The sequence below is a fragment of the Vigna unguiculata genome, chromosome 11 (genome assembly GCF_037176805.1).
Source record: "Vigna unguiculata cultivar grain cowpea cultivar isolate G323 ecotype 2 chromosome 11, ASM3717680v1, whole genome shotgun sequence".
Classification (NCBI taxonomy): Eukaryota; Viridiplantae; Streptophyta; class Magnoliopsida; order Fabales; family Fabaceae; genus Vigna; species Vigna unguiculata.
Window position 1 is genome coordinate 16648915 of NC_140802.1, and position 15567 is coordinate 16664481.

Sequence of the window (15567 nt, forward strand, 5' to 3'; positions counted from 1 at the left end):
TTTTAATAAAAAGCGTAAGTTGAAATACCTAGCTAATAGTCACTTACTAAAACAGGTTAAAGCATAGGTTGAAATTACCACATTAATTTTCATTTATAGTCAATCTATATTATATAGGGAATTTCCAATATTGTCTTCGGTATTAATTCTCAAGAACCATAACTAGACTTTAATTCAGACAAGTAAGCAGGAAAAGGGGGAAAAGGTGCATTCAATGTCCATCTCCATCCATTGACTTCTTCTTTTTAAACCAACTATATTCTTCAACTTGAAATTTTGGTCAACTTCATCAATAATTCTCAAAACGCATTCCATAATTTTCCATTTGGACTGCCCATCTAAGTTACTGAAAGGATCACCGCATTCTTATGTCCTAGACTCACAGTTGACTCTTAACCTTGTGTTTGTTTCAAAATCACTTTCGGAACCATACAAGACTAAGGAGTACAACATATAGTTCTCCATGACTAAGGACATGTGGGGTGTTCCCCAATGTTCCCACTGTTGAATAAAATATCTCCAATTCTTTTTCTCAATTTAAAATTACATTGAAAATGTAGGGTCTGAACCAAAATCTGTGATCAACATTGATCCTCAAATATTTTTCTCTTTACAACAGAGGGGCCCCAACAAAAAAAAAGTGTAACATTTCACATGAATTCCCACCCGTATCGTCTTGCGAGCAAATCAGACATTTTAAGTTCAACACTTTTAACACTAAGTCATTAGAAGAGAAGAATCTTCCAAGATTCCAATGGGTATCAGTTCAACATGGTAAATGAAAAACTAACTATAATTTAAAAAAAAAAGTTATGCTGTTGTGTGTACAGAGAAACTTAAATGTCTTGGAACAGTAAAGTATGATCAAGATCATGCAAAAGCAAAGACTAGGACAGGATAAATTGAAAATGCAGAAGCAATTAAATGCATTATTTTGCAAAAAAGTCAATAGATGGTTTGAGGCTCCTGCCAACCTACTGTGTAGAGAGGCATATATACAAGAAAAAGAAGTTGAAATTACCAGCTCCAAAGTTAATAAAATTTTTCAGATGACTTAGTCACAAAAAGGTTAGTCTGAAAGTTATGGCATTTGATGGCTTATAACCCATCATTCTAATAACATGCTGTATTCCACTTCCGCTCAATGAATGTCCAAACCTTAGTAACAACTTCAGTATCCCTCCCAAAAGGGAATATTCCAGTGGTAAAATCAACTCGTTTTTCTGATTTTGGTGTGATGAATGAAGAATCTTGATGCAAATGGTTTCATGATGTGGTCCCCATAGCTACTACAAAAGAGAAGGAAGTTATTATGTATATTCCTCATATTTTCTGGCAGGAACATCAAACACCGAAGATGGTGGTATGTATGTGTAACAAAGTATCCATTTTAATATTCCACCAATAATGCTTGCAACCCTCAAAGTCTCATTCACAAACTATAATGTGCACAAGATTAAATAATATTAATAATGAAGAACTTGATAGAATTTGTTGGTGCATTTTGTAAATGTGATTAGTTTTTTATGCAGCTGAAATAGAATTAAAATATTCTTACGCATTGAGAGAACTCCCCCTCTAAATGACTCTTTTTGGCTTTGATATGACCATGCTCTACCTGCCAAAACAACACAAAGAACTCCTCCACCAAACCTTCTAGTTTGGTTCTGCTTGTACTTCATAAAACTCACAGGATAACTAAAATACTTTGTTCCTATTACACGTTATATAATCAGTGCCTCTTGTATTTTCTTTTCTAAAATTTTATCAAAAACTACGTTTATAGGTTTCAGAGCGGTTGAAATTCCTTAATCTTAGTCACTCCAAGTACTTGAGAGAAACACCTGACTTTTCAGGACTATCAAGTCTTGAACAATTCATTCTAAAAGATTGCCAAAGTTTGTTTGTGATCATATGCATATCAGATAACAATGAAACAAAAACAAGAAGAAATTGGAATAAGAGAAACTTACTATTTTTTCAGTGACAACCCTAAACAATTTTATCACGCTAACAGGGAGTCCTAAGTTCTAATAATATGCAATAGACTAAATAGGAATTTATTCAATAATCAATTTCATAAGCAAAGTTTTTTTAGAACAAACTGCACTATGTATGGCCCCTTTATTACACTCGGACAAGTTAGCTAAATTTTAAAGGACCATTTATTACCTCTATGTTTGGTCCAAGAGATGCAATATTTGGATCAGTAGTTGCCAGTGCTTCTTCACAAAGTTTAATGGCTTTATGCAAGTCTTTAAGGTGGCCCCACTTGGTCTATCTAATAGTTCCTACATCATGCAGTTCAAATATTTTTAAAAGAATATACATCTAATTTTGAGTTTTGTCATTACATATAAAATTAGAGTGTGATTTCAAGTTACAATTTTGTTTATATAATTCTGCAGAATCGAAAATTAATGAGATATAAAGGTTGAAAGACTCCATACCATACTCATCAATTGGAGCATCATAACCATAATATTTGCAAACTGTGCAAGAGTCTCATTATTTGTGCCTGCAACCAAACTTGGGTGGGTAGAGAATATGAGTTCAAACAAGAACACTCTAAAACTATACACATCACTTTTGTTACTCAACCTTCCAGATATATAGTAGTCAGGATCTATGTAAGCACGAGTTCCTACTGAAATAGTTGTAACATGAGTGACATGAGTAACATGAATCGGAAGAAACTGTAAGAATCCAAAATCAGCAACTTTAACAGTAAAATTTTCATGCAACAAAATGTTACTCCATTTCACATTACGGTGAGTGATACTTAAGTCATGAAGAAATCCTAATGCAGTTGCAGTTTTAATGGCAATATTCAATTTAGTTTCACATCACGGTACATAATATCACACATTCAAGATAGAGATGAAATAATCATGTCAACTTAATCCATCACAACCAAAGGGGCCCTTTTCTTGATTGACTTAGTTAAAACACTACTATTGCAATTTTAACTTAAGATTAACTGTTAAGGTAACGTGTAAACTTTATATTTAGATTCAGTTTTAAATAAGCACCAAATTTTATCTTATCTAAAGTAGAACTATCATCTAGATGAATAGTCTAAATATGTTAAAGCATACTTTCAGAAACAATCAAAATTGTTATTTCCTAAATACAAGCAAAATGTTCAATAAAAAAAATCACAAAGCTCAATCCAATCAAAAAATGCATCAATAAAAGCATAGACACCACGAAATGATAGGAACGAATTAGAATATTTGTACAATGCTATCGAATTTGAACTACCATGAATCAAATTCTCTAACCTCTATAGAAGGATAAAACGAAAAACATACCTTCGTCGTTGCTGGTAGCAGTGAGAGAGCGAGATTGAAGGCTTGAAGTGTGTGAGCGTCCGGTGGCGGAAGACGACCCAAACAAGGGTACGCACACAATAGGGAACTTGTGGTGAGCCACAACAAGGAGGTGCTCGTGAAGTTTGTGCAGAGGAGGAATAGCCAGTTACGAAGGCGAATAACGAACCTGGACAAGGCAAGGTCAACGGCGACGACAGAGCTCATGAATTAGTGGTTGAACCCTAATTGTTTCTACAGTCGATGGATGAAGCTCGCCAACGTCTATAAGTGATAGATGAAAAGTGAAAATGGAAGAATTGTGGAGGACAGAGGTGGACATTAAAACGAAGAGAAGAAAAAAATATGAATAAGGGTAAAAAAATCAGAAAAAAAAGAAAGATGGAGGTTGACAGAATATGAAAAAAATCAAAATAGCATCTACTTATTTTAACTTTAACTGGGTTTGAGAAAAACCCACGACACTTACTTGGGGTTTAGAAAACCTCAAGCACCTATTCTATTTTCTTGAGGTTATTATAACCTCTGTTAAATAACCCCTAGTAAAATTAAAATTTTTGGTAGTGTACCCAAACCAAGAGGATGGATGCACCAAAGGCTTGGATGGCTCTAGATACCCATTGATGGACGTCCTTGGTGTAGGAGAGGAAGGAGATCCATGGAAGACACCAAAAAGAAGATGAAATGCAGCGGAAATGAAGATAAGAGCAAGAAGAGCTCTAGGCAATGGAGGTTTTTCATGAAGATGAAGGGTAGAAGTGAAGCTATGGTATGGAAGGTGGCTAGAGGAGATGAAGGAGAAGGTTAGCCATGTGTGCTCTCAAAATAATAGAAGAGTGGAGTGATCTCAACACAAACATTCTATTAGAAATTTCAAGAGTTAAAATGTACAAATGGTCTACTTTTGGCTTTTATATGTGAGCCTAAAAGCTAGACTAATTCTTGGCCCTTAGATTAAGCTTGGAGGAGAAGCTTTAATCATCACCCTTGGATGGTGGCTTGGAGAAGGAGGCATCTTCCTAGCCTTTGGATGAAGGCTTGGAAAAGAAGACACTCTCTTAGCCCTTGGATGAAGGAGGCACATGGGTGGAGTGTGGACTTGGCTCCATGGGATGCATGATCCATGAGGTGTAGGAAGGAATGTTGACTTCCACTTAGTCTACCTTTGACCTTTGGTAGCTCATGGCCAAATCTCCTATTGGGCTTAGTCAAGCCCAATTTTATCAATTTAACTACACAATGTTTGACTTATTATTCTAGAAAAACAAGGCCTAAGCAATGGCCCAATTTAAATCTATACTACTTCCTTCATCCATAATCTCATATTTTAGAGATTTCTTTAGCCCATGTGAATAATGTAAAAAGCCCATGATTGACTTGATCATCTTGTGAGAGGCCCATGTGAATCTTTCTCATCATGCTTCTAGTGATTGGGCCTTGATTTTGGGCTTGTTGATGCACTTGAGCTTGGGCTTGTTGGGGTCACATAAAAAATGACTCTTTCAAATCCTTATACATCTTGGTCATACCTGGATGTATGCTAAGACGGCTCTGGTGACCCTCCTTCAGTATCTGCCTCCTGAAATGAGGTCCTTCTGGTACACACACTCTACCTTTAAACCGTAGAATGCCATCCTCTCCCATCTGATAATCCTTCCCTTTTTATGTGCCTAACCACCGCACAAACTGTTGCAATTCCAAATCGTGTCCCTAAGCCACACAAATTTCATTCAAGAATTCATTAGTAACTCTTAGCAAGCTACACTGTATTGAGTCTTGCCCAAACTGCATCCCCAGATTTATATCTCAGAGTTTCTCAATCAACTCCAACTCCTTTATCATCATGCAAGATACATGTATCTTCTTCCGACTCAAAGCATCGGCTACAACATTTGCCTTGCCCAGATGGTAGAGCAATTATAAGTCATAGTCTTTCAAATACTCCATCCACCTGCGTTGCCTCATATTCAGCTCCTTTTGGTCAAACAAGTACTTCAAACTTTTGTGGTCGTTGAATACTCAGAATTGAGAGCCGTATAAATAATGCCTCCAAGACTTAAGAGCAAACACTATGACGGCTAGCTCCAAGTCATGAGTCGGGTAATTCTTCTCATGCACCTTCATCTGATCAGAAGCATATGCCACTGCCCTCTTTTCTTGCATCAATACACACCCCAGACCTTGATATGATGTGTCACAGTACACCTTAAACACCTTCTCGGTATCTGGAATCACTAGCACTGGAGCGGTAGTCAAACACTTCTTCATTTCCTCAAAGCATTCTTCACACTGCTCGGTCCAAGAGAACGGCTGATCTTTTCTTGTCAGCTGTGTCAATGGGTTCACCTTCTTTGAGAACCCCTCCACAAACCTCCTGTAGTAACCTGCTAGGCCCAAAAAACTTTGCACCTCCGTCACTGTCTTAGGCCTTTCCTAGTTAAGCACAATCTCAATCTTAGCTGGGTCTAGTGCAATACCCTTAGCTGAGATGACATGTCCAAGAAATTGTACCTCCTCTAGCCAAAATTCACACTTGGACATCTTCCCATACAACTGGTGGTCTCTGAGTATCTTCAATACAACCCTTAGGTGATCTGCATGCTCTTCTCTCATCTTTGAATAAATAAGAATGTCGTCTATGAAGACAATGACAAACTTATCTAACCAAGGTCGAAAGATTCTATTCATGTAATCAATGAATACGGTCGGTGCATTCGTCACTCCGAATGGCATAACCACATACTCATAGTGGTCGTATCGTGATCTGAATGTTGTCTTTTTCACATCCTCTGGTCGCACTAGAATTTGGTGGTATCCCGACCTCAAGTCGATTTTAGAGAACACCCTTGCTCCCTTCAATTGGTCTAGCAAGTCGTCGATCCTTATTAGCGGATTTTTTTTAATAGTCAGCTTATTCAGCTGCCTATAATCCACACATAGCCGCGAGCTCCCGTCCTTCTTCTTCACTAACAAAACTAGAGCTCCCAAAGGTGAAGCGCTCGGTCGAAAGAATTGCTTCTCCAATAATTCCTCAATTTGTTTCTTGAGTTCTGCAAGCTTAGCCGGTGCCATTCTGTATGGACCCACAAACACTGGACCTGCACTAGGAATGAGATCAATGGTGAAGTCAATGTCTCGACTCGGCTGCAACCCTGACACTTCATCTGGAAACACATCTGCATATTCACTAGCCACCGGTATAGACTGAATCACCTCCGCATCACTTTTCTTCTCCGACTTGGCCACCACCATAAAACACATGGCCCCTCCTTGTAGTTCTTTCAACACCTGTTGAGTCGATATCAACTCCAACCCTGCATTTTCTGGGAATACCAAACTGCGCCGTCCACAGTCAATCATGATGTGGTTGTTAGACAACCACTCCATCCCCAGTATCACGTCCAGTCCCTCCAAAGGCAAGCACACCAAGTTCACCTTGAATTTGCGACTTGCCACTTCCATTGAACACCCGACGCAAACTGAACTGGTAGCCACCTGACCCGAGGAGGGAGTTGAAACAAGCAACTCACACCCCAAGTCAGGTTTCTCCAAGCTCAATCTCCCCACACATGCATTAGATATGAATGAGTGTGTTGCTCCAGAATCGAACAACACTAACACCGAATGACCCAATAATAAGCAAGGCTCAAGTGCTCGAGCTCGTTCTGTTGGCGAGGCTACTTCTGGTTTCTTCTCACCAAGGCTCTTCTTCTCAGGGTAGTTGTTAGCAAAATGTTCCGGTTTGTCGCAGATGAAGCACTTGCGACGGTCACCAGATCCCCCAACTCCACCGGTCAGCTGTGGGCAGTTTCTCTTCAAATGAGGTTCGCCACACTGATAGCAAGTGGGACCCCCAGACGTCTGTGGCCGGCTATACGGCTTCTTCATTTGCCGCGCCTCTACGACATTCTTCTGATGTCTACTCGCCACTAGGCTAGGGCCTTTTTCTAGATGCTCGGCATTGTTGGCCTGTTCCACCAAAACGGGAAACCTCCTCTCTCGTAAGGCAGTCACCACCTTCTTAATCTCATGTTTGAGCCCTCGCTCAAACTTCAAACACCTCCACTCTTCTGTCATATTTTGTGCAGAGAATCTTGCCAAATGCTCAAATTGGTTCACGTACTCTTGCACTATCATATCCCCCTACTGTAGTGCGAGGAACTCTGCCTCCCTCTCTTGTCTAGCGGTGTCAGGGAAATATTTCTCTAGTAACCGCATCCTGAAGCTGGTCCAATCCACCTGTTCATCTCGGGTCTACATCTGTTGTTGCATACCCGTCCACCAATACTCTGCGTCACCATTTAGCAGATAAGTGGCGAAGAGTAGCTTCTGCTCATCAGGGCAATTCATCACTTTAAAAATCTTCTCACACTTGCGGAGACAAGCATCTGCTTCATCCGGAGAGACCTTGCCATTGAATTTCGTTGGTTTGTGGCGCAAGAAGTCCTACACAGTTGGCCCCCTAACTGGTGCAATTGCCGCCCTAGGCTGTGCCGCTACCGGTGTTTGCATCGCATCCACCATCCGATGAATGGCCTCCGTGATGAAGGATTGACCCCAACCAAGGATGAAGGCACATGCTTAAGAAGACTAAGCATGTTTAGAAAGGAAGTTCACTAATCCTTCATCCCTTTCATTTATGTTTGTTATTTTTGATTCCCTAAGTTGACTTAGTTGAATCAACTTTAGTTGACTTGTTGACCTTTGACTAGGTTTGACTTGTTGACTATAGTTGACTTGACTTAAGCCAACATGTTAATCTATGTTTATTTGCTTTGTAGGTTAATTAGGAGTAAGAAAGCAATGCTAGGTGGCGCATGGTGATTTGGGAGCATAAATGATGTGGAGGAGAGAGTAAAGCAAAGCCATAAAGCATAAAGTAAAAGACATGAAGCAAGTGTACCTATGTACCTTTGGTCTCCTTTGTTTTTAGCACACTTTGCCCACTTTTTGGAGACATATGAGACACATTCTTTGTCTCCTTTTGTTCTAGAACGAAATTAGCCTTGCACACACCATAGTTAGCTCTTTTGTCTCTCATTTTTGTAACCTTATTTGACCTAGTTTCTAGAAGCTAGGGTTAGGTTTTTGTAGAGACATCCTTAGGTATCTTTTATTTTCTTAGAGACCCCTAAACTCTTCTATATAAGGGGTGCTCCTAGACATGTAAAAGGGTTGAACATTTTGAAGTAAAAACACTCTTGTGTCTCAACCATTTGTGAGAGTTTCCTCCCTTGGGAGTGAATACTTTTAAGCCTTATCTTGCATAGCAAGTGGCGGCACACATCCACTCATCTTCAAGGTTGCCATGGCTTCTAGCCTAGCCTTGTAGTGGCGTGCTTCTCACATTTTTACCATTTCTTTCCTTTCCATTTTATTTTTTCTTCTTCCTTTAATTGTTCTTGGTTTTCTATGGTTTATGTGCTTTCCATTTCCTATTTGTTTTGAATCAATCCATCATCTTCTTCTCTTGAGCTTTGTGAAAGGAACCTTCACATCTAGATAGCTTGCTATCTTAATGTCCAGTGGGGATTTCGCTTAGCTTTCTTAATCAACTCACACCATATTCAATAATCTTAAAAAGGAACAAGATAATCCTTCATCATTTGGTATCAGAGCTTTGGTTGTCCTTGAATATGGTGTTTTCATGTTCTAACCTTGTCTTGTGTAGCTATCTTTGAATGGTCCACATAAAAACAATGCTGGCAGAAACTGTGTACGATTTTAAAAGATTAAACTGCACCTACTCAGTGGTCCAAAAATTACGTTCTTGATGTCAAAAGAAAGCTCTGTGAGTCGAGTTTGTAACAAAAAAAGAACCAATGCATTTGGAGTTCTGTGGAGAGAGTTATGATTGAAATAGTGAGCAAAGGTCAGAGCTGCCGAGATCACCGCGAATCAACGTTTTTCAGGTTATGTTGGGCAGTTTTGGCTACTGTTTTTGTTACTCTTCTTACTCCTAAATGTGGTTGGATAACATGTCTTTGGATGCTTAGTCTTTGAGCCTCAAATCCATGAGTTTAAATGCATGATAGCTACATGTTTGTGTCTTTGTGTATGTCATGTTGAGTCTTTAAATGTGTCCAACTTTTGCTTGAGTCATATGTCATATGCTTCTTTGAGTTGTCTTATTCTTGTTTCTAAGTATTTGAGCTATTGCATGAGATCTATGCCTTTTGTTGTAGCATGCTCCTTGAAATTGATTTTGACCTAATTTTTAAGGAACTAAGTGTTCAAGACACCCTAAAATATCCTTCTCATCATCTTAAGTACCTAGTTTTGAAAAGAAAAATAATTTTCATGACCAAAAACAGTTTGGCCGAGAGCTAATGTGTTGCTTGGTGAATCCATTTGGCCATTTTTACTAGGTGTTATGCTACCAAATTTTATACTTGGATTTTGGGTGATATTGGCAAATTAGTTCCATGCTTTAACTTGGTTATGATCTTTCTTGGTGTATGCATAATTTGAGGTATAATCTTGGCTTGTTCAAATGCTTTCCATAGAGTCTTTAAAAGTGTTTTTCATTGCTTTAGTCTTGTTCAAGTTTTGTCTTTAAAACAAAATTTCCTTAGAAGTTAAACTTTCTTGTTTTTGTGCTTTTCTTGCTTGTCACTAGGTGTTCTTTGTTGTGTCTTAGTAGTTTTCTTTTCTTGAAACTCTTGGGATGTTGTGGCCGAATCACTTGTCTTGCATTTGAAAGGTTTTGAACAAGTTTTTAAAAGTGTTTGCTTCACTCCTTTGGTGGATTTTGAGTGTTAGCCTTGCCTTGTTACTTTGGGAGAGTGATCTAAACACTTGGGTTACATTTTGGGTTGGAATTGGTCTTGGTTTTCATGTTGTCTAACCCCTAATTCATTTATTTTGTTTTGGCTTTGAGTGTTTTATTGTAGGAATCATGGCAAGTTCATTAAATGCACCTACTCCAAACAAAAACAATACATTGATGAGATTGCTTCGGGATTTGGAGTTGTCTAGGATGGAGTCCTTTGAACAATTGAGAAAGGACAAGGAGCAAAGTGACCTAAGAATCCAAGAGCACATTCAAAGGCTTGAAGCTAGGGAGCAAGAAAGAAAGGCTAGGAAAAGAAGGCATTCTAGGCACAACCCACAAGAGAAGCAAACTCCAAAGATTCCTAAGTTCAAAGGAGAAAATGACCCAAACATCTACATTGAATGGGAACAAAAAGTGGACCAAATTTTTACCATTCATGTAGTTAGTCATCAAAAGCAAGTAGATTTGGTAGTCTTAGAGTTTGAGGATTATGCCATGACTTGGTGGCATCAATTATGTATGGACAATATTAACCAAGAGTCACTCGCGACTTCTTGGAGGGACCTTAAAAATTTGATGCGCGCTAGATTTGTTCCTTCCTACTATAGGAGGGAGACTCTTTTGAAGCTCCAAAGGCTTCAACAAGGGTCCATGTGTGTGGATGAATATTACAAGTTAATGGAGTCCATGCTTCTAAAAGTAGGAATTCAATTTGAAAGTGAAGAGGAAAAGGTAGCTAGATTTGTGAGTGGGTTAAGGAGGGACATACAAGATTTAGTAGAGTTATATGAGTACTCCTCTCTTGACAAAGTTTTACATTTGGCCATCAAAGTTGAAACTCAATTGCAAAAGAAAAAAGAGGCCAAGAGGAGTGGTTCATACAATGACTACTATTATAGTACTTGGAAAGATAAAGAAAGAAAACATGATAAATCACCACTCAAGAGTTCCAAAGACCCACCTCCTAGGACTAATTCGTCTAGGCCTTCAAATGAAACTCCTAATTCTTCTCAAGGTACAAGGACAAGTTCTATAAAATGTTTTAAGTGTTTGGGATATGGGCACATAGCTTCAAATTGTCCCACCAAAAGAACCATGGCCTTAAACCTTAAAAAAGAAGTAGAGAGTGAACATTCCTTTCCCCCTTTCCCCAAAAGTACTTCTTCACACACTTCTTCTTCAAGTGAAAGGATTAAACCCCTTCAAGGTGGATTGTTAATGATAAGGCACCAACTAAGACAAGTTTCCAAGGAACTTGACCCTTCTCAAAGACAAAACCTTTTTCATTCAAGGTGTCATATCAAAGACAAACTATGTCCCCTCCTTATAGATAATGGAAGTTGTGTAAATGTGGCTAGCACAAGGGTTGTGGACAAGCTTGGCTTGAAAACTATCCCTCATGCCAAGCCCTACAAGTTATCATGGCTTAATAAAGAAGACATTAAAGTAACTCAACAAGTCCTCATTAACTTTTCAATTGGAAATTTTAAAGATGAGGTGTTATGTGATGTTGTGCCTATGGAAGAAACTCATATTTTGTTAGGTAGGCCATGGCAATTTGATAGAAAAGTCTTTTATGATGGCCATGCTAACACCTATGCTTTCTCCTTCCAAGGCAAGAAGTTCACACTCCTACCTCTCTCACCCAATCAAGCAAATGAGGACCAAAATAAAGTGAAAGATAAGAGAAAAGATGAAAAAGAAAAAGAGCAAGTTACCTCCAAAGTGTTACTTGCCTCTAAAAAAATATTTTCAAAGCAAGATGGACATCACCATCCTTTCTTCTCTTGCAAGGCTCAAAAGGAAGACCCAATGCGCAAGCATGAGAAGAATAGTGGTCTAGAAAAGAGGGATGGCCTAACCAAAGCTAGGGGTAGTACCCTTAGAAAAGATGGAATAAGAGCTCATAAAAGGGAGGCGCAAAACCTTCCCCAAATCAAGTCAAGCTCCATCTACAAAGGCTTAAAGAATTTGTGGTCAAATTCTCTTCAAGAAGGGGAGGATGATGAAGGATTGACCCCAACCAAGGATGAAGGCACATGCTTAAGAAGACTAAGCATGTTTAGAAAGGAAGTTCACTAATCCTTCATCCCTTTCATTTATGTTTGTTATTTTTGATTCCCTAAGTTGACTTAGTTGAATCAACTTTAGTTGACTTGTTGACCTTTGACTAGGTTTGACTTGTTGACTATAGTTGACTTGACTTAAGCCAACATGTTAATCTATGTTTATTTGCTTTGTAGGTTAATTAGGAGTAAGAAAGCAATGCTAGGTGGCGCATGGTGATTTGGGAGCATAAATGATGTGGAGGAGAGAGTAAAGCAAAGCCATAAAGCATAAAGTAAAAGACATGAAGCAAGTGTACCTATGTACCTTTGGTCTCCTTTGTTTTTAGCACACTTTGCCCACTTTTTGGAGACATATGAGACACATTCTTTGTCTCCTTTTGTTCTAGAACGAAATTAGCCTTGCACACACCATAGTTAGCTCTTTTGTCTCTCATTTTTGTAACCTTATTTGACCTAGTTTCTAGAAGCTAGGGTTAGGTTTTTGTAGAGACATCCTTAGGTATCTTTTATTTTCTTAGAGACCCCTAAACTCTTCTATATAAGGGGTGCTCCTAGACATGTAAAAGGGTTGAACATTTTGAAGTAAAAACACTCTTGTGTCTCAACCATTTGTGAGAGTTTCCTCCCTTGGGAGTGAATACTTTTAAGCCTTATCTTGCATAGCAAGTGGCGGCACACATCCACTCATCTTCAAGGTTGCCATGGCTTCTAGCCTAGCCTTGTAGTGGCGTGCTTCTCACATACCTATCATCCGTTCCATCCCCGTCCACATACCTATCATCATACGCATTCCAGCCCTATCCCCATCCCCGTTTAAATTATTAAAATACTCAAAGTTTATTAAGTAACATTATATATATGTGTGTGTGTCTATATATATATATATATATATATATATATATATATATATATATATATACATATATATACATATACACGCACACACATGAGAGTCATTATTTTCATCTATTTCACTACCTTTTTTGTACCCATCTTCATGGATGTTTAGTGCTTAATTGTATATCTTTAATGCCATTCCACCTATTGGGTTTTATTGGGCCATAATTTCAAATTTTGATTAATTTAAGATTATTTGGTCTAATTTTCGTTTCTAATTATTTTTAGGTATTTTTTGTTAAACAGTTTTGGAGCTTGGACCTTAATCTTAAGATCAAGAGAGACTTGCCACGTCATTTCCACATCATTGCCACGTCTGTGTCATTTCAATTCGCTTGCCCACGTCATTGGGCCAAACTTTTGGGCCTAAAGTGGCTTTAGTAATTCTACATCCTTGAGGTGACCACGTTTTTAGAATTTTATGAGGGTTTTGGAGAACTCTCTCCTTCTCCACCATTACGATTTTTACCTTTTGGAGAGCACTAATTGTTGGGGTTTATGTGTTTTCTTCTTTATCCACACATTAGACTTTATACGTTCAAGTTTTTTGCACATTACGTCCTTTAATTTGTGTTTTCTATTTTCTTTTTGTTGACAAAAAGAAGAAGATGGACATCTTCTTCCAATAAGGAGTTTTGATCATAATCATGACTTATGAAGAAGTATGGAAGACTTGATGATGATGTATGGAAAAATGTTGAAGACTTAAAAGAATGCTTTGATTCAAGATATGCATTGAAGACTTAAGGGTTTAGTTGTTTAGGTCTTGTAATTTGTGTATGTTATTTAAAATAGTTAAATTAGGATGTCAAGAGTCAAAAGGCAACACCCAAGTAGTAGAGCACCAAGAAAATTTTATTTATTTGCAAAACTCATTGGAATAATCGATTATTCTTAGTGATAATCGATTATCTTAGTTAAAACTGATTTTTGAGAAAAGCCTTTGTGATAATCGGTTATCACCTACTGATAATCGATTATCACATGCTGATAATCGATTATCACCTACTGATAATAGATTATCCTGGTTGATAATAAATTATCGCAGCGAGAAAAGTATTTTCATAAAAGTTTTTGTGATAATCGATTATCTATGGCAATTGTGACTTAAGTTTTCATATCCTTAATCTAATTCCTAAATAGGCTTTTATAAATAGAGTGGTAGGCTTTCATTATCAAAAACAAAAGTTGGAGAAGTCTGAGTACTTGAGAATGCTTTGTGGGAAGGCTTTGAAAAACCTAGTGTGGGTAGAGCGATAAATTTCATCAAGTGGGATCTTGAGTGATTCAGTGCTGCTACTCTTGCAAGGAGAAGTCGATCATCCCTTGTGTGATTCAAAGGCGGTTTTCATTCCTTGTGTGATTCAAGGAAGGTGTTTTCATCCCTTGTGGATTTCAAGCGAGGTGTCTTTATCTCTTGTGTGATTCAAGAGAGGGGTTTTCTAAACCCTAATCTTTCTTATCATTGATTGTAAGTTTAGTTTATTTTAGTGATTGAGTTAATCTCGTTTTTGAGAGATTAACAACTAGACATAGGGTCTTTTGATCCGAACCATTATAAATACTTTGTGCAATTTTCTCTTCTCTACTCTCTTTATTTTATTGTGTTAATTAAAATAAAGTAAATAATTTTAATTGATCTTTGATATTAAAAGGGAAAATTTTAAAAGCATAATTTTTATTAAGAACCCAATTCACCCTCCTCTTGGTTTTTGTCCAAACGCTAAACATTATGTTGTGCGATACAAACAATTGGTATAGTTTTTCAAAAATTTTAGAAATGGTTGAACAAAATCAAACTTTTGCTGAGCGTGCGTCTATTGACAGACCTCCACTTTTTACTGGTGAAAATTATCCTTTCTGAAAAGTCAAGATGCAAATATTTTTGGAGTCTATTGATAGAGGTATTTGGGATGCTATTTTAAGTCGTCCTTTTGGGCGTTTAAATGAAGAAGAGGACCAAGGAAGGAAAGGAACATAGCTTTCAAATATGAGATCATCAAAAGCAAAATCCCCAAAGAAGATGATGACTCTAATGATGAGAATATGAGTCTAATGATAAAAAAGTTAACAAAGTTTATGAAGATCTAAGGCAAAGGACATCACAAAAGGTATAAAAACGAAAACCAAAACTTTGTTTCAAATTTGAATTGCTATGGATGTGGTGAAACAGGTCACGTAAAAGCAGATTGCCCAAAGGCTAAAAAGGGTAAAGAAAAGAATGGGAAAAAGCTTTTCAAGAAAAATAAATGGGATGATAACGATTCAATTACTTCTTCAAGCTCATCCAACTTTAGTGAATCTGATGAGGAAGCAAAATTGTGTTTGATTGCTGACCATGACTCTTCTGATAGTGAGGTAAGCTCTTATGGTGAAATTAAAATATGATTTTAAGGAGTTACAAAGTAAGTTTAAAAAATATCTTGAAGAAGAAGAAATTTTGAAAAGTAAAATTTCAATTTTAGAAAATAAAAAGATTGAAAATGTTGAATGT

General features: G+C 37.7%; 1 long non-coding RNA gene across 1 annotated transcript; it reads right to left on the minus strand.

The window, feature by feature from the left end:
* Positions 1-900: 900 nt before the first annotated feature.
* On the minus strand, positions 901-3477 carry LOC114170447 (uncharacterized). The gene is made up of 4 exons (XR_014986157.1): positions 3315-3477; positions 2451-2529; positions 2173-2291; positions 901-1289 (listed from the first exon to the last, which is right to left on the minus strand). It is a non-coding gene; the product is annotated as an uncharacterized LOC114170447 (long non-coding RNA).
* Between the last annotated feature and the right edge of the window lie 12090 nt (positions 3478-15567).